This window comes from Colletes latitarsis, unplaced genomic scaffold (assembly GCF_051014445.1).
Source record: "Colletes latitarsis isolate SP2378_abdomen unplaced genomic scaffold, iyColLati1 scaffold0002, whole genome shotgun sequence".
NCBI classification, from domain to species: domain Eukaryota; kingdom Metazoa; phylum Arthropoda; class Insecta; order Hymenoptera; family Colletidae; genus Colletes; species Colletes latitarsis.
In genome coordinates this window covers 21,209,127-21,228,064 of record NW_027488365.1, presented here as the reverse complement: position 1 = coordinate 21,228,064, position 18,938 = coordinate 21,209,127, and positions in this window count along the sequence as shown.

Genomic DNA, 18,938 nt, shown 5'->3' with positions numbered 1-18,938 from the left:
TACCACACTGAAACACTTGATTAAACCTGGTCTCGATCTATATTTTAGAGGATAACGCATGTTAGGTCTAGGTTAGCCCTGGGATTATCACTCATCAGACTCATACTTTCGCATTCTTCACATACTTGTTGACCGGATCCTGGGTTTTTTCTGGTTTGGTTCACGTAGTAATGTGGTACCACACTGAAACATTCAATTAAACCTGATCTTGATAAATATTTGAGAGGATAGCGCATGTTAGGTTTGGGTTAAGTCTAGGATTTGCCCTCATCAGGCTCATACTTTCGCATATTTCTCATACTTCATGGCTAGATCCTGGGTTTTTTCTGGTTTGGATCACGCAGTAGTGTGGTACCACACTGAAACATTCCATTAAACCTGGTTTGGATCAATATTTTAGAGGATGACGCATGTTAGGTCTAGGTTAGGTCGGGGATTTTCACTCATCAGACTCATACTTTCGCGTTTTTCACATACTTGTTGAACTGATCCTGGGCTTTTTCTGGTTTGGGTCACGTAGTAATGTGGTACCACACTGAGACAGTCAATTAAACCTGGTCTTGATAAATATTTTAGAGGATAACGCATGTTAGGTCTAGGTTAGGTCTGGGATTTTCACTCATCAGACTCATACTTTCGCATTCTTCACATACTTGTTGAACGGATCCTGGGTTTTCTCTGGTTTGGATCACGTAGTAATGTGGGACCACACTGAAACAATCAATTAAACCTGGTCTTGATAAATATTTTAGAGGATAACGCATGTTAGGTCTGGGATAGGTCTGGGATTTGCCCTCATCAGACTCATACTTTCGCACACTTCACATACTCGTTGAACGGATCCTGGGTTTTTGCTGGTTTGGATCACGTAGTAATGTGGGACCACACAGAAACAATCAATTAAACCTGGTCTTGATAAATATTTTAGAGGATAACGCATGTTAGGTCTGGGTTAGGTCTAGGATTTGCCCTCATCAGGCTCATACTTTCGCATATTTCTCATACTTCATGGCTAGATCCTGGGTTTTTTTCTGGATTGGGTCACGTAGTAGTGTGGTACCACACTGAAACAGTCGATTAAACCTGGTTTCGATCAATATTTTTGAGGATAACGCATGTTAGGTCTAGGTTAGGCCTGGGATTTTCACTCATCAGACTCATACTTTCGCATTCTTCACATACTTGTTGAACGGACCTGGGTTTTTTCTGGTTTGGGTCACGTAGTAATGTGGTACCACACTGAGACAGTCAATTAAACCTGGTCTTGATAAATATTTTAGAGGATAACGCATGTTAGGTCTAGGTTAGGTCTGGGATTTTCACTCATCAGACTCATACTTTCACATTCTTCACATACTTGTTGAACGGACCTGGGTTTTTTCTGGTTTGGATCACGTAGTAATGTGGGACCACACTGAAACAGTCAATTAAACCTGGTTTCGATCAATATATTAGAGAATAATTCATGTTAGGTCTAGGTTAGGTCTGGGATTTGCTCTGATCAGGCTCACTCTTTCGCATATTTCTCATACTTGATGGCTAGATCCTGGGCTTTTTCTGGATTGCATCAGGTGGGAATGAAGTACAACACTGAAGCAGTCAATTAAACCTGGTTTCCATCAATATCTTAGAGGACAACGCAAGTTAGGTCTGGGATAGGTCTGGGATTTGCCCACATCAGGCTCATACTTTCGCGTTTTTCACATACTTGTTGAACAGATCCTGGGTTTTTTCTGGTTTGGATCACGTAGTAGTGTGGTACCACACTGAAACAGTCCATTAAACCTGGTTTGGATCAACATTTTAGAGGATAACGCATGTTAGGTCTGGGTTAGGTCTAGGATTTGTCCTCGTCAGGCTCATACTTTCGCATATTTCTCATACTTCATGGCTAGATCCTGGGCTATTTCTGGATTGTATCACGTAGTAATGTGGTACCACACAGAAACAGTCAATTAAACCTGGTTTCCATCAATATTTTAGAGGATAACGCAAGTTAGGTCTGGGATAGGTCTGGGATTTTCCCTCATCAGGCTCATACTTTCGCGTTTTTCACATACTTGTTGAACAGATCCTGGGTTTTTTTCTGGATTGGGTCACGTAGTAGTGTGGTACCACACTGAAACAGTCGATTAAACCTGGTTTCGATCAATATTTTTGAGGATAACGCATGTTAGGTCTAGGTTAGGCCTGGGATTTTCACTCATCAGACTCTTACTTTCGCATTCTTCACATACTTCTTGAACGGATCCTGGGTTTTTTCTGGTATGGATCACGTAGTAATGTGGGACCACACGGAAACAGTCAATTAAACCTGGTCTTGATAAATATTTTAGAGGATAACGCATGTTAGGTCTGGGTTAGGTCTAGGATTTGCCCTCGTCAGGCTCATACTTTCGCATATTTCTCATACTTCATGGCTAGATCCTGGGCTATTTCTGGATTGTATCACGTAGTAATGTGGTTCCACACAGAAACAGTCAATTAAACCTGGTTTCCATCAATATTTTAGAGTATAACGCATGTTAGGTCTGGGTTAGGTCCGGGATTTTCCCACATCAGGCTCATACTTTCGCGTTTTTCACATACTTGTTGAAGAGATCCTGGGTTTTTTCTGGTTTGGATCACGTAGTAGTGTGGTACCACACTGAAACAGTCCATTAAACCTGGTTTGGATCAACATTTTAGAGGATAACGCAAGTTAGGTCTGGGATAGGTCTGGGATTTTCCCTCATCAGGCTCATACTTTCGCGTTTTTCACATACTTGTTGAACAGATCCTAGGTTTTTTTCTGGATTGGGTCACGTAGTAGTGTGGCACCACACTGAAACAGTCGATTAAACCTGGTTTCGATCAATATTTTTGAGGATAACGCATGTTAGGTCTAGGTTAGGCCTGGGATTTTCACTCATCAGACTCTTACTTTCGCATTCTTCACATACTTGTTGAACGGATCCTGGGTTTTTTCTGGTTTGGATCACGTAGTAATGTGGTACCACACTGAAACAGTCAATTAAACCTGGTTTTGATCAATATTTTAGAGAATAATTCATGTTAGGTCTAGGTTAGGTCTGGGATTTGCTCTCATCAGGCTCATTCTTTCGCATATTTCTCATACTTGATGGCTAGATCCTGGGCTTTTTCTGGATTGCATAACGTAGTAATGACGTACAACACTGAAACAATCAATTAAACCTGGATTCCATCAATATCTTAGAGGACAACGCAACTTAGGTCTGGGATAGGTCTGGGATTTGCCCACATCAGGCTCATACATTCGCGTTTTTCACATACTCGTTGAACAGATCCTGGGTTATTTTCTGGTTTGGATCGCATAGTAGTGTGGTACCACACTGAAACAGTCCATTAAACCTGGTTTGGATCAATATTTTAGAGGATAACGCATGTTAGGTCTAGGTTAGGTCTGGGATTTTCACTCATCAGACTGATACTTTCGCATTCTTCACATACTTGTTGAACGGATCCTGGGTTTTTTCTGGATTGGGACACGTAGTAGTGTGGCACCACACTGAAACAGTCGATTAAACCTGGTTTGGATCAATATTTTAGAGGATAACGCATGTTAGGTCTAGGTTAGGTCTGGGATTTTCACTCATCAGACTCATACTTTCGCATTCTTCACATACTTGTTGAACGGATCCTGTGTTTTTTCTGGTTTGGATCACGTAGTAATGTGGTACCACACTGAAACAGTCAATTAAACCAGGTTTTGATCAATATTTTAGAGAATAATTCATGTTAGGTCTAGGTTAGGTCTGGGATTTGCTCTCATCAGGCTCTTTCTTTCGCATATTTCTCATACTTGATGGCTAGATCCTGGGCTTTTTCTGGATTGCATAACGTAGTAATGAAGTACAACACTGAAACAGTCAATTAAACCTGGATTCCATCAATATCTTAGAGGACAACGCAAGTTAGGTCTGGGATAGGTCTGGGATTTGCCCACATCAGGCTCATACTTTCGCGTTTTTCACATACTCGTTGAACAGATCCTGGGTTATTTTCTGGTTTGGATCGCATAGTAATGTGGTACCACACTGAAACAGTCGATTAAACCAGGTTTCGATCAATATTTTTGAGGATAACGCATGTTAGGTCTAGGTTAGGCCTGGGATTTTCACTCATCAGACTCATACTTTCGCATTCTTCACATACTTGTTGAACGGACCTGGGTTTTTTCTGGTTTGGATCACGTAGTAATGTGGGACCACACTGAAACAGTCAATTAAACCTGGTTTCGATCAATATATTAGAGAATAATTCATGTTAGGTCTAGGTTAGGTCTGGGATTTGCTCTGATCAGGCTCACTCTTTCGCATATTTCTCATACTTGATGGCTAGATCCTGGGCTTTTTCTGGATTGCATCAGGTGGTAATGAAGTACAACACTGAAACAGTCAATTAAACCTGGTTTCCATCAATATCTTAGAGGATAACGCAAGTTAGGTCTGGGATAGGTCTGGGATTTGCCCACATCAGGCTCATACTTTCGCGTTTTTCACATACTTGTTGAACAGATCCTGGGTTTTTTCTGGTTTGGATCACGTAGTAGTGTGGTACCACACTGAAACAGTCCATTAAACCTGGTTTGGATCAACATTTTAGAGGATAACGCATGTTAGGTCTGGGTTAGGTCTAGGATTTGCCATCGTCAGGCTCATACTTTCGCATATTTCTCATACTTCATGGCTAGATCCTGGGCTATTTCTGGATTGTATCACGTAGTAATGTGGTACCACACAGAAACAGTCAATTAAACCTGGTTTCCATCAATATTATAGAGGATAACGCAAGTTAGGTCTGGGATAGGTCTGGGATTTGCCCACATCAGGCTCATACTTTCGCGTTTTTCACATACTCGTTGAACAGATCCTGGGTTTTTTTCTGGATTGGGTCACGTAGTAGTGTGGTACCACACTGAAACAGTCGATTAAACCTGGTTTCGATCAATATTTTTGAGGATAACGCATGTTAGGTCTAGGTTAGGCCTGGGATTTTCACTCATCAGACTCTTACTTTCGCATTCATCACATACTTCTTGAACGGATCCTGGGTTTTTTCTGGTTTGGATCACGTAGTAATATGGGACCACACGGAAACAGTCAATTAAACCTGGTTTCGATCAATATATTAGAGAATGATTCATGTTAGGTCTAGGTTAGGTCTGGGATTTGCTCTCATCAGGCTCATTCTTTCGCATATTTCTCATACTTGATGGCTAGATCCTGGGCTATTTCTGGATTGCATAACGTAGTAATGAAGTACAACACTGAAACAGTCAATTAAACCTGGATTCCATCAATATCTTAGAGGACAACGCAAGTTAGGTCTGGGATAGGTCTGGGATTTGCCCACATCAGGCTCATACTTTCGCGTTTTTCACATACTCGTTGAACAGATCCTGGGTTATTTTCTGGTTTGAATCGCATAGTAATGTGGTACCACACTGAAACAGTCGATTAAACCAGGTTTCGATCAATATTTTTGAGGATAACGCATGTTAGGTCTAGGTTAGGCCTGGGATTTTCACTCATCAGACTCATACTTTCGCATTCTTCTCATACTTGTTGAACGGATCCTGGGTTTTTGCTGGTTTGGATCACGTAGTAATGTGGGACCACACAGAAACAATCAATTAAACCTGGTCTTGATAAATATTTTAGAGGATAACGCATGTTAGGTCTGGGTTAGGTCTAGGATTTGCCCTCGTCAGGCTCATACTTTCGCATATTTCTCATACTTCATGGCTAGATCCTGGGCTATTTCTGGATTGTATCACGTAGTAATGTGGTACCACACAGAAACAGTCAATTAAACCTGGTTTCGATCAATATTTTAGAGGATAACGCAAGTTAGGTCTGGGATAGGTCTGGGATTTTCCCTCATCAGGCTCATACTTTCGCGTTTTTCAGATACTTGTTGAACAGATCCTGGGTTTTTTTCTGGATTGGGTCACGTAGTAGTCTGGTACCACACTGAAACAGTCGATTAAACCTGGTTTCGATCAATATTTTTGAGCATAACGCATCTTAGGTCTGGGTTAGGTCTAGGATTTGCCCTCATCAGACTCATACTTTCGCATTCTTCTCATACTTGTTGAACGGATCCTGGGTTTTTGCTGGTTTGGATCACGTAGTAATGTGGGACCACACAGAAACAATCAATTAAACCTGGTCTTGATAAATATTTTAGAGGATAACGCATGTTAGGTCTGGGTTAGGTCTGGGATTTGCTCTCATCAGGCTCATTCTTTCGCATATTTCTCATACTTGATGGCTAGATCCTGGGCTATTTCTGGATTGCATAACGTAGTAATGAAGTACAACACTGAAACAGTCAATTAAACCTGGATTCCATCAATATCTTAGAGGACAACGCAAGTTAGGTCTGGGATAGGTCTGGGATTTGCCCACATCAGGCTCATACTTTCGCGTTTTTCACATACTCGTTGAACAGATCCTGGGTTATTTTCTGGTTTGAATCGCATAGTAATGTGGTACCACACTGAAACAGTCGATTAAACCAGGTTTCGATCAATATTTTTGAGGATAACGCATGTTAGGTCTAGGTTAGGCCTGGGATTTTCACTCATCAGACTCATACTTTCGCATTCTTCTCATACTTGTTGAACGGATCCTGGGTTTTTGCTGGTTTGGATCACGTAGTAATGTGGGACCACACAGAAACAATCAATTAAACCTGGTCTTGATAAATATTTTAGAGGATAACGCATGTTAGGTCTGGGTTAGGTCTAGGATTTGCCCTCGTCAGGCTCATACTTTCGCATATTTCTCATACTTCATGGCTAGATCCTGGGCTATTTCTGGATTGTATCACGTAGTAATGTGGTACCACACAGAAACAGTCAATTAAACCTGGTTTCGATCAATATTTTAGAGGATAACGCAAGTTAGGTCTGGGATAGGTCTGGGATTTTCCCTCATCAGGCTCATACTTTCGCGTTTTTCAGATACTTGTTGAACAGATCCTGGGTTTTTTTCTGGATTGGGTCACGTAGTAGTCTGGTACCACACTGAAACAGTCGATTAAACCTGGTTTCGATCAATATTTTTGAGCATAACGCATCTTAGGTCTGGGTTAGGTCTAGGATTTGCCCTCATCAGACTCATACTTTCGCATTCTTCACATACTTGTTGAACGGATCCTGTGTTTTTTCTGGTTTGGATCACGTAGTAATGTGGTACCACACTGAAACAGTCAATTAAACCTGGTTTTGATCAATATCATAGAGAATAATTCATGTTAGGTCTAGGTTAGGTCTGGGATTTGCTCTGATCAGGCTCACTCTTTCGCATATTTCTCATACTTCATGGCTAGATCCTGGGCTATTACTGGATTGGATCATGTAGTAATGTGGTACCACACTGAAACAGTCAATTAAACCTGGTTTGGATCAATATTTTTAGAGGATAACGCATGTTAGGTCTAGGTTAGCCCTGGGATTTTCACTCATCAGACTCATACTTTCGCATTCTTCACATACTTGTTGAACGGATCCTGGGTTTTTTCTGGTTTGGTTCACGTAGTAATGTGGTACCACACTGAAAGATTCAATTAAACCTGATCTTGATAAATATTTCAGAGTATAACGCATGTTAGGTCTGGGTTAGGTCTAGGATTTGCCCTCATCAGGCTCATACTTTCGCATATTTCTCATACTTCATGGCTAGATCCTGGGCTGTTTCTGGATTGTATCACGTAGTAATGTGGTACCACGCTGAAACAGTCAATTAAACCTGGTTTCGATCAATATTTTAGAGGATAACGCAAGTTAGGTCTGGCATAGGTCTGGGATTCGCCCTCATCAGACTCATACTTTCGCGTTTTTCACATACTTGTTGAACTGATCCTGGGCTTTTTCTGGTTTGGATCACGTAGTAATGTGGTACCACACTGAGACAGTCAATTAAACCTGGTCTTGATAAATATTTTAGAGGATAACGCATGTTAGGTCTTGGTTAGGTCTGGGATTTTCACTCATCAGACTCATACTTTCGCATTCTTCACATACTTGTTGAACGGTTCCTGTGTTTTTTCTGGTTTGGATCACGTAGTAATGTGGTACCACACTGAAACAGTCAATTAAACCTGGTTTTGATCAATATTTTAGAGAATAATTCATGTTAGGTCTAGGTTAGGTCTGGGATTTGCTCTCATCAGGCTCTTTCTTTCGCATATTTCTCATACTTGATGGCTAGATCCTGGGCTTTTTCTGGATTGCATCAGGTGGTAATGAAGTACAACACTGAAACAGTCAATTAAACCTGGATTCCATCAATATCTTAGAGGACAACGCAAGTTAGGTCTGGGATAGGTCTGGGATTTGCCCACATCAGGCTCATACTTTCGCGTTTTTCACATACTCGTTGAACAGATCCTGGGTTATTTTCTGGTTTGGATCGCATAGTAATGTGGTACCACACTGAAACAGTCGATGAAACCAGGTTTCGATCAATATTTTTGAGGATAACGCATGTTAGGTCTAGGTTAGGCCTGGGATTTTCACTCATCAGACTCATACTTTCGCATTCTTCACATACTTGTTGAACGGACCTGGGTTTTTTCTGGTTTGGATCACGTAGTAATGTGGGACCACACTGAAACAGTCAATTAAACCTGGTTTCGATCAATATATTAGAGAATAATTCATGTTAGGTCTAGGTTAGGTCTGGGATTTGCTCTGATCAGGCTCACTCTTTCGCATATTTCTCATACTTGATGGCTAGATCCTGGGCTTTTTCTGGATTGCATCAGGTGGTAATGAAGTACAACACTGAAACAGTCAATTAAACCTGGTTTCCATCAATATCTTAGAGGATAACGCAAGTTAGGTCTGGGATAGGTCTGGGATTTGCCCACATCAGGCTCATACTTTCGCGTTTTTCACATACTTGTTGAACAGATCCTGGGTTTTTTCTGGTTTGGATCACGTAGTAGTGTGGTACCACACTGAAACAGTCCATTAAACCTGGTTTGGATCAACATTTTAGAGGATAACGCATGTTAGGTCTGGGTTAGGTCTAGGATTTGCCATCGTCAGGCTCATACTTTCGCATATTTCTCATACTTCATGGCTAGATCCTGGGCTATTTCTGGATTGTATCACGTAGTAATGTGGTACCACACAGAAACAGTCAATTAAACCTGGTTTCCATCAATATTATAGAGGATAACGCAAGTTAGGTCTGGGATAGGTCTGGGATTTTCCCTCATCAGGCTCATACTTTCGCGTTTTTCACATACTTGTTGAACAGATCCTGGGTTTTTTTCTGGATTGGGTCACGTAGTAGTGTGGTACCACACTGAAACAGTCGATTAAACCTGGTTTCGATCAATATTTTTGAGGATAACGCATGTTAGGTCTAGGTTAGGCCTGGGATTTTCACTCATCAGACTCTTACTTTCGCATTCTTCACATACTTCTTGAACGGATCCTGGGTTTTTTCTGGTTTGGATCACGTAGTAATATGGGACCACACGGAAACAGTCAATTAAACCTGGTTTCGATCAATATATTAGAGAATGATTCATGTTAGGTCTAGGTTAGGTCTGGGATTTGCTCTCATCAGGCTCATTCTTTCGCATATTTCTCATACTTGATGGCTAGATCCTGGGCTATTTCTGGATTGCATAACGTAGTAATGAAGTACAACACTGAAACAGTCAATTAAACCTGGATTCCATCAATATCTTAGAGGACAACGCAAGTTAGGTCTGGGATAGGTCTGGGATTTGCCCACATCAGGCTCATACTTTCGCGTTTTTCACATACTCGTTGAACAGATCCTGGGTTATTTTCTGGTTTGAATCGCATAGTAATGTGGTACCACACTGAAACAGTCGATTAAACCAGGTTTCGATCAATATTTTTGAGGATAACGCATGTTAGGTCTAGGTTAGGCCTTGGATTTTCACTCATCAGACTCATACTTTCGCATTCTTCTCATACTTGTTGAACGGATCCTGGGTTTTTGCTGGTTTGGATCACGTAGTAATGTGGGACCACACAGAAACAATCAATTAAACCTGGTCTTGATAAATATTTTAGAGGATAACGCATGTTAGGTCTGGGTTAGGTCTAGGATTTGCCCTCGTCAGGCTCATACTTTCGCATATTTCTCATACTTCATGGCTAGATCCTGGGCTATTTCTGGATTGTATCACGTAGTAATGTGGTACCACACAGAAACAGTCAATTAAACCTGGTTTCGATCAATATTTTAGAGGATAACGCAAGTTAGGTCTGGGATCCGAGCCGTACCGCGTCCCTGATCACCCTCATTGGGTGGGCGACGCGGACGGCTTGGTGGCGACGGTATGGGGAGGGGGCGACGGGTCCCCACCGTTCTCCTTGTTGGAGCGCGGTCGGGGATTCGTCGCCGTGGACTGGGGGGGAGTCGCTGTGGTGGGGTGCTACATTTCGCCCCGTAGCGGTCACGCTGCGTTCGAGCTGTACTTGGCCGAGGTCGCGGCATGCGTGCAGCGCTACGCGGCCCGGCCGGTGCTGGTCCTGGGGGATTTTAATGCCAAGTCGGTGGCTTGGGGATCCCCCAGGACCTCCGTTCGCGGCGGGATCCTGGGCGATTGGGCGGCGGGGCTCGACCTCCGGGTATTGAACCGGGGGTCGGAGCACACATGCGTGCGGCGATATGGGGGGTCCATCGTGGATGTTGGATTCGCGACCCCCAACGCCGTGCGCATGGTGTCGGGTTGGCACGTGGTCGCGGGGGCAGAGACACTCTCCGATCACCGGTATATCCGGATGGAGGTCTCTGCCGCCGCGAGTGCATCCCGACACGGCCGCCTGCGTGGCACCCCACCACGCCGCTGGGCGCTTCGGCGCCTGGACAAGGACGCCCTGATGGCAGCTGCCCTCGCTGCAACTTGGCCGCAGGGAGCGGCCGAGTTGCCGAGGATAGAGGAGGAGGTCGCCCGGCTCGGAGCATTGGTCGCGGGTATTTGCGACGCGGCGATGCCTCGGGTCGGGCGGGCTTCTCCTCGCCGGGCGGTGTACTGGTGGTCGGACGCGATCGCGGAGTTGCGAGTCGCGACTGTCCGCGCCCGACGCCAGTACACCCGCGCGCGCCGTCGTCAACGTACAGGCGACGGCGTGGCGCGAGCGAGGGCAGCTGATGACCTGTATGGAGCATACCGCGTGGCGCGGGTTTCTCTGCAGGTCGCCATCAAACGGGCCAAGACCCAGGCATGGAAGGAGCTCCTCCAGACCCTTGATGACGATCCATGGGGGCGCCCATATAAGGTGGTGCTGAATAAGCTCCGCCCGTGGGCGCCCCCCGTCACCGAGGGTCTTGACCCCCGGCTGCTGGAGGACGTGGTCAATACACTCTTCCCAATTGGGGAGAGGGGACCGCGTCCTCCGGCGGCGGCGGCTGTCCCAGTGGAGTGGACGGCCGAGCTGGGGGTCACGCAGGAGGAGCTGGCAGCGGCCATCAGACGGCTCGGGGTTCGTAACACGGCCCCGGGTCCGGATGGTGTGCCCGGCCGGGTTTGGGTCTTGACCCAGGGCGTCCTTGGGGCCGACCTCAGGCGGTTGTTCGACCGCTGCCTGAGGGACGGGCGATTCCCCCCCAGTTGGAAGGTGGCGAGGATGGTCCTCCTCCGGAAGGAGGGTCGGCCCGCGGAGTCTCCCTCCGCATACCGGCCCATTTGTCTCCTCGACGAGGTGGGCAAGCTCTTCGAGCGTGTGATTGCTGCCCGCCTCGTCGAGCACCTGTCGCGGGGTGATCCCGGTCTGGCCGACTGCCAGTTCGGTTTCCGGGGGGGCCGATCGACTATCGACGCGATAGGTCGTGTGAGGGCCCTCTCGGAGGCGGCCGTCTCCCGGGGAGGGGTGGCATTGGCAATATCCTTGGATATTGCCAATGCCTTTAACACCCTCCCCTGGGAAGAGATAAGGAGGGGGCTCGAATATCATCGAGTCCCCCCTTGTCTCAGGGCGGTCGTCGGGGATTATCTCCGCGGCAGGTGGATCGAGTATCCGGGCCGGGATGGTGATATGCGGAGGGAGGTGTACTGCGGTGTTCCGCAGGGGTCGGTCCTCGGGCCACTCCTGTGGAACATCGCGTACGACTCGGTGTTGCGGGCCGGCCTCCCCGACGGCGTCAGCACGGTGTGTTATGCGGATGACACACTGGTGCTGGCCGTCGGGGCGCACTGGGGGAGGGCCATGCGTCGCGCGGAGGAGGGGTCGCAACGCGTCGTCGACCGGATCAGGGGGATGGGGATGACGGTGGCGGTCCATAAGACCGAGGTGATTGCGTTTCATTCACCTCGGCAGGATCCGCCGCCCCCTCTGATTCGGGTGGGTGGGGCTGACATCGAGGTGAAGCCCCAGATCAGGTATCTGGGGCTGATCCTCGATAGCCACTGGCGTTTCGAGAAGCATTTCCGCTGCCTGGTCCCCCGGTTGGAAAGGATGGTTGCGGCTCTGGGCCGGATCCTGCCCAACCTGGGGGGCCCGGCGGGCCGAGTTCGTCGCCTCTATGTGGCAATGGTCCAGTCGGTGGCCCTATACGGGGCCCCCGTCTGGGCGGACGACCTGGCGGCCTCCCGGCGCAGCATGACTATGCTGCGTCGGGTGCAGAGGCGCATGGCGCTCAGGGTCGTCCGCGGGTATCGGACCATGTCACATGAGGCGGCGACGGTTCTAGCGGGGATGCCGCCCATGGACCTGCTCGCGCGGTCGCACGCGGTGATGTACCGGCACCGCGTCGACCGTCGCGCGGGGGTGGGGGCGGTCCCGGGCGGGCAGGAACCTGCTTGGGGCGATTTGAAGCGCCAGGCCCGGCAGTCCGTGTTGCTCGCGTGGCAGGAGCGGCTGGCTCTGCCAACCGCGGGGCACCGGACTGTCGGGGCTGTTCGGCCGCTCCTGAAGGAGTGGCTGGACAGAGGCCATGGCAGCCTCACCTACCGGCTGGCACAGGTATTTTCCGGGCATGGCAGTTTCGGAAGATACCTGTGCCGGATAGGGAAGGAGCCGACGGCGCGTTGCTGCCACTGCGACGCTGAGCAGGACACGGCGGATCATACCCTGGAGGTATGCCCCGCGTGGGAGGTGGAGCGCCGTGTCCTGGTCGGCGTTGTCGGGCGGGATGCCTCGCTGCCGGGCGTGGTGCGCGCCATGCTCGGCAGCGAGGAGAAATGGAGGGCCGTGGCCTCCTTCTGCGAGAACGTAATGTTGCAGAAGGAGGCCGCGGGGAGGGAGCGCGAGCTTCAGCGGCGCGCTGAAGCTCGCGCTCGTGCGGTGGCCCGAGGTCGTCGCCCGGTCGCGAGGCGTCGCGGGCGGCCGCCTCGGCGTGGCGGATGACCTAGGCTGGGAGGGGGGTCCTGAGGGGACCCTCCTCCCGCCAGGCGGCGCCGGGTCGGACCGGTTGGGGGTAGGAGTGCCTTCCCCTACCGGTCCGACGCAAGGGGAGGCACCCTCGGCGGTCTGGTGCGGCCATGAACGCCCGGCCGCCGAGGGATGGAAACGGGGTCGCGGGCGGTTGCGAGTTGGGGCTCGCAGCCGCCACTAAACGCGGCCCCGGGACGGATAGCGGCGGGATGGAGTGGCCCCGTGCCGCCGCTATGAGGCAGTGTGTCTACTGGGGGGACCGATTGTCCCCCCGGGGGATGGGCGCGAAAGCGCGGGCACGGGGAGGATACCGGAAGAATGCTTCGAGCGATTCCCGGTATCCTCCCAAAGCGTGCCGAAGGGTCACCGTGGGGTTTTTAGTGGGTAGGTCCCGCGCCTGTCGTTGTACGGGCGCGGGGAATCCCACACACACCTCCCACCTCTCCCCAAGGAGGTGGGAGGGAGTCTTTCGAAGATTTTCCCCACGACAAAAAAAAAAAAAAAAAAAAAAGTTAGGTCTGGGATAGGTCTGGGATTTTCCCTCATCAGGCTCATACTTTCGCGTTTTTCAGATACTTGTTGAACAGATCCCGGGTTTTTTTCTGGATTGGGTCACGTAGTAGTCTGGTACCACACTGAAACAGTCGATTAAACCTGGTTTCGATCAATATTTTTGAGCATAACGCATCTTAGGTCTGGGTTAGGTCTAGGATTTGCCCTCATCAGACTCATACTTTCGCATTCTTCACATACTTGTTGAACGGATCCTGTGTTTTTTCTGGTTTGGATCACGTAGTAATGTGGTACCACACTGAAACAGTCAATTAAACCTGGTTTTGATCAATATCATAGAGAATAATTCATGTTAGGTCTAGGTTAGGTCTGGGATTTGCCCTCATCAGGCTCATACTTTCGCATATTTCTCATACTTCATAGCTGGATCCTGGGCTATTTCTGGATTGGATCATGTAGTAATGTGGTACCACACTGAAACAGTCAATTAAACCTGGTTTGGATCAATATTTTTAGAGGATAACGCATGTTAGGTCTAGGTTAGCCCTGGGATTTTCACTCATCAGACTCATACTTTCGCATTCTTCACATACTTGTTGAACGGATCCTGGGTTTTTTCTGGTTTGGTTCACGTAGTAATGTGGTACCACACTGAAAGATTCAATTAAACCTGATCTTGATAAATATTTCAGAGTATAACGCATGTTAGGTCTGGGTTAGGTCTAGGATTTGCCCTCATCAGGCTCATACTTTCGCATATTTCTCATACTTCATGGCTAGATCCTGGGCTGTTTCTGGATTGTATCACGTAGTAATGAAGTACAACATTGAAACAGTCAATTAAACCTGGTTTCGATCAATATTTTAGAGGATAACGCAAGTTAGGTCTGGCATAGGTCTGGGATTCGCCCTCATCAGACTCATACTTTCGCGTTTTTCACATACTTGTTGAACTGATCCTGGGCTTTTTCTGGTTTGGATCACGTAGTAATGTGGTACCACACTGAGACAGTCAATTAAACCTGGTCTTGATAAATATTTTAGAGGATAACGCATGTTAGGTCTTGGTTAGGTCTGGGATTTTCACTCATCAGACTCATACTTTCGCATTCTTCACATACTTGTTGAACGGATCCTGGGTTTTCTCTGGTTTGGATCACGTAGTAATGTGGGACCACACTGAAACAATCAATTAAACCTGGTCTTGATAAATATTTTAGAGGATAACGCATGTTAGGTCTGGGATAGGTCTGGGATTTGCCCTCATCAGACTCATACTTTCGCACACTTCACATACTCGTTGAACAGATCCTGGGTTATTTTCTGGTTTGGATCACATAGTAATGTGGTACCACACTGAAACAGTCGATTATACCAGGTTTCGATCAATATTTTTGAGGATAACGCATGTTAGGTCTAGGTTAGGCCTGGGATTTTCACTCATCAGACTCATACTTTCGTATTCTTCTCATACTTGTTGAACGGATCCTGGGTTTTTTCTGGTTTGGATCACGTAGTAATGTGGTACCACACTGAAACAGTCAATTAAACCTGGTTTTGATCAATATTTTAGAGAATAATTCATGTTAGGTCTAGGTTAGGTCTGGGATTTGCTCTCATCAGGCTCTTTCTTTCGCATATTTCTCATACTTGATGGCTAGATCCTGGGCTTTTTCTGGATTGCATAACGTAGTAATGAAGTACAACACTGAAACAGTCAATTAAACTTGGATTCCATCAATATCTTAGAGGACAACGCAAGTTTGGTCTGGGATAGGTCTGGGATTTGCCCACATCAGGCTCATACTTTCGCGATTTTCACATACTCGTTGAACAGATCCTGGGTTATTTTCTGGTTTGGATCGCATAGTAATGTGGTACCACACTGAAACAGTCGATTAAACCAGGTTTCGATTAATATTTTTGAGGATAACGCATGTTAGGTCTAGGTTAGGCCTGGGATTTTCACTCATCAGACTCATACTTTCGCATTCTTCTCATACTTGTTGAACGGATCCTGGGTTTTTGCTGGTTTGGATCACGTAGTAATGTGGGACCACACAGAGACAATCAATTAACCCTGGTCTTGATAAATATTTTAGAGGATAACGCATGTTAGGTCTGGGTTAGGTCTAGGATTTGCCCTCGTCAGGCTCATACTTTCGCATATTTCTCATACTTCATGGCTAGATCCTGGGCTATTTCTGGATTGTATCACGTAGTAATGTGGTACCACACAGAAACAGTCAATTAAACCTGGTTTCCATCAATATTTTAGAGGATAACGCAAGTTAGGTCTGGGATAGGTCTGGGTTTTTCCCTCATCAGGCTCATACTTTCGCGTTTTTCACATACTTGTTGAACAGATCCTGGGTTTTTTTCTGGATTGGGTCACGTAGTAGTGTGGTACCACACTGAAACAGTCGATTAAACCTGGTTTCGATCAATATTTTTGAGGATAACGCATGTTAGGACTAGGTTAGGCCTGGGATTTTCACTCATCAGACCCTTACTTTCGCATTCTTCACATACTTGTTGAACGGATCCTGGGTTTTTTCTGGTTTGGATCACGTAGTAATGTGGGACCACACGGAAACAGTCAATTAAACCTGGTTTCGATCAATATATTAGAGATTAATTCATGTTAGGTCTAGGTTAGGTCTGGGATTTGCTCTCATCAGGCTCATTCTTTCGCATATTTCTCATACTTGATGGCTAGATCCTGGGCTTTTTCTGGATTGCATAACGTAGTAATGAAGTACAACACTGAAACAGTCAATTAAACCTGGATTCCATCAATATCTTAGAGGACAACGCAAGTTAGGTCTGGGATAGGTCTGGGATTTGCCCACATCAGGCTCATACTTTCGCGTTTTTCACATACTCGTTGAACAGATCCTGGGTTATTTTCTGGTTTGGATCGCATAGTAATGTGGTACCACACTGAAACAGTCGATTAAACCAGGTTTCGATCAATATTTTTGAGGATAACGCATGTTAGGTCTAGGTTAGGCCTGGGATTTTCACTCATCAGACTCATATTTTTGTATTCTTCTCATACTTGTTGAACGGATCCTGGGTTTTTTCTGGTTTGGATCACGTAGTAATGTGGTACCACACTGAAACAGTCAATTAAACCTGGTTTTGATCAATATTTTAGAGAATAATTCATGTTAGGTCTAGGTTAGGTCTGGGATTTGCTCTCATCAGGCTCATTCTTTCGCATATTTCTCATACTTGATGGCTAGATCCTGGGCTTTTTCTGGATTGCATAACGTAGTAATGACGTACAACACTGAAACAGTCAATTAAACCTGGATTCCATCAATATCTTAGAGGACAACGCAAGTTAGGTCTGGGATAGGTCTGGGATTTGCCCACATCAGGCTCATACATTCGCGTTTTTCACATACTCGTTGAACAGATCCTGGGTTATTTTCTGGTTTGGATCGCATAGTAGTGTGGTACCACACTGAAACAGTCAATTAAACCTGGTTTGGATCAATATTTTAGAGGATAACGCATGTTAGGTCTAGGTTAGGTCTGGGATTTTCACTCATCAGACTCACACTTTCGCATTCTTCACATACTTGTTGAACGGATCCTGGGTTTTTTCTGGTTTGGATCACGTAGTAATGTGGTACCACACTGAAACAGTCGATTGAACCTGGTTTCGATCAGCATTTTAGAGGATAACGCAACATAAGTCTGGGATAGGTCTGGGATTTGACCTCATCAGACTCATACTTTCGCGTTTTTCACATACTTGTTGAAGAGATCCTGGGTTTTTTCTGGTTTGGATCACGTAGCAGTGTGGTACCACACTGAAACAGTCCATTAAACCTGGTTTGGATCAATATTTTAGAGGATAACGCATGTAAGGTCTAGGTTAGGTCTGGGATTTTCACTCATCAGACTCATACTTTCGCATTCTTCACATACTTGTTGAACGGATCCTGGGTTTTTTCTAGTTTGGATCACGTAGTAACGTGGGTCCACACTGAAACAATCAATTAAACCTGGTCTTGATAAATATTTTAGAGGATAACGCATGTTAGGTCTGGGATAGTTCTGGGATTTGCCCTCATCAGACTCATACTTTCGCACACTTCACATACTCATTGAACAGATCCTGGGTTCTTTCTGGTTTGGATCACGTAGTAGTGTGGTACCACACTGAAACAGTCCATTAAACCTGGTTTGGATCAATATTTTAGAGGATAACGCATGTTAGGTCTAGGTTAGGTCTGGGATTTTCACTCATCAGACTCATACTTTAGCATTCTTCACATACTTGTTGAACGGATCCTGGGTTTTTTCTGGTTTGGATCACGTAGTAATGTGGTACCACACTGAAACAGTCGATTGAACCTGGTTTCGATCAGCATTTTAGAGGATAACGCAACATAAGTCTGGGATAGGTCTGGGATTTGACCTCATCAGACTCATACTTTCGCGTTTTTCACATACTTGTTGAAGAGATCCTGGGTTTTTTCTGGTTTGGATCACGTAGTAGTGTGGTACCACACTGAAACAGTCCATTAAACCTGGTTTGGATCAATATTTTAGAGGATAACGCATGTTAGGTCTAGGTTAGGTCTGGGATTTTCACTGATCAGACTCATACTTTCGCATTCTTCACATACTCGTTGAACAGATCCTGGGTTTTTTCTGGTTTGGATCACGTAGTAATGTGGTATCACACTGAAACAGTCGATGAAACCTGGTTTCGATCAATATTTTGGAGGATAACGCAAGTTAAGTCTGGGATTGGTCTGGGATTTGACCTCATCAGACTCATACTTTCGCACACTTCACATACTCGTTGAACAGATCCTGGGTTATTTTCTGGTTTGGATCACATAGTAATGTGGTACCACACTGAAACAGTCGATTAAACCAGGTTTCGATCAATATTTTTGAGGATAACGCATGTTAGGTCTAGGTTAGGCCTGGGATTTTCACTCATCAGGCTCATACTTTCGCATTCTTCACATACTTGTTGAACGGATCCTGGGTTTTTTCTGGT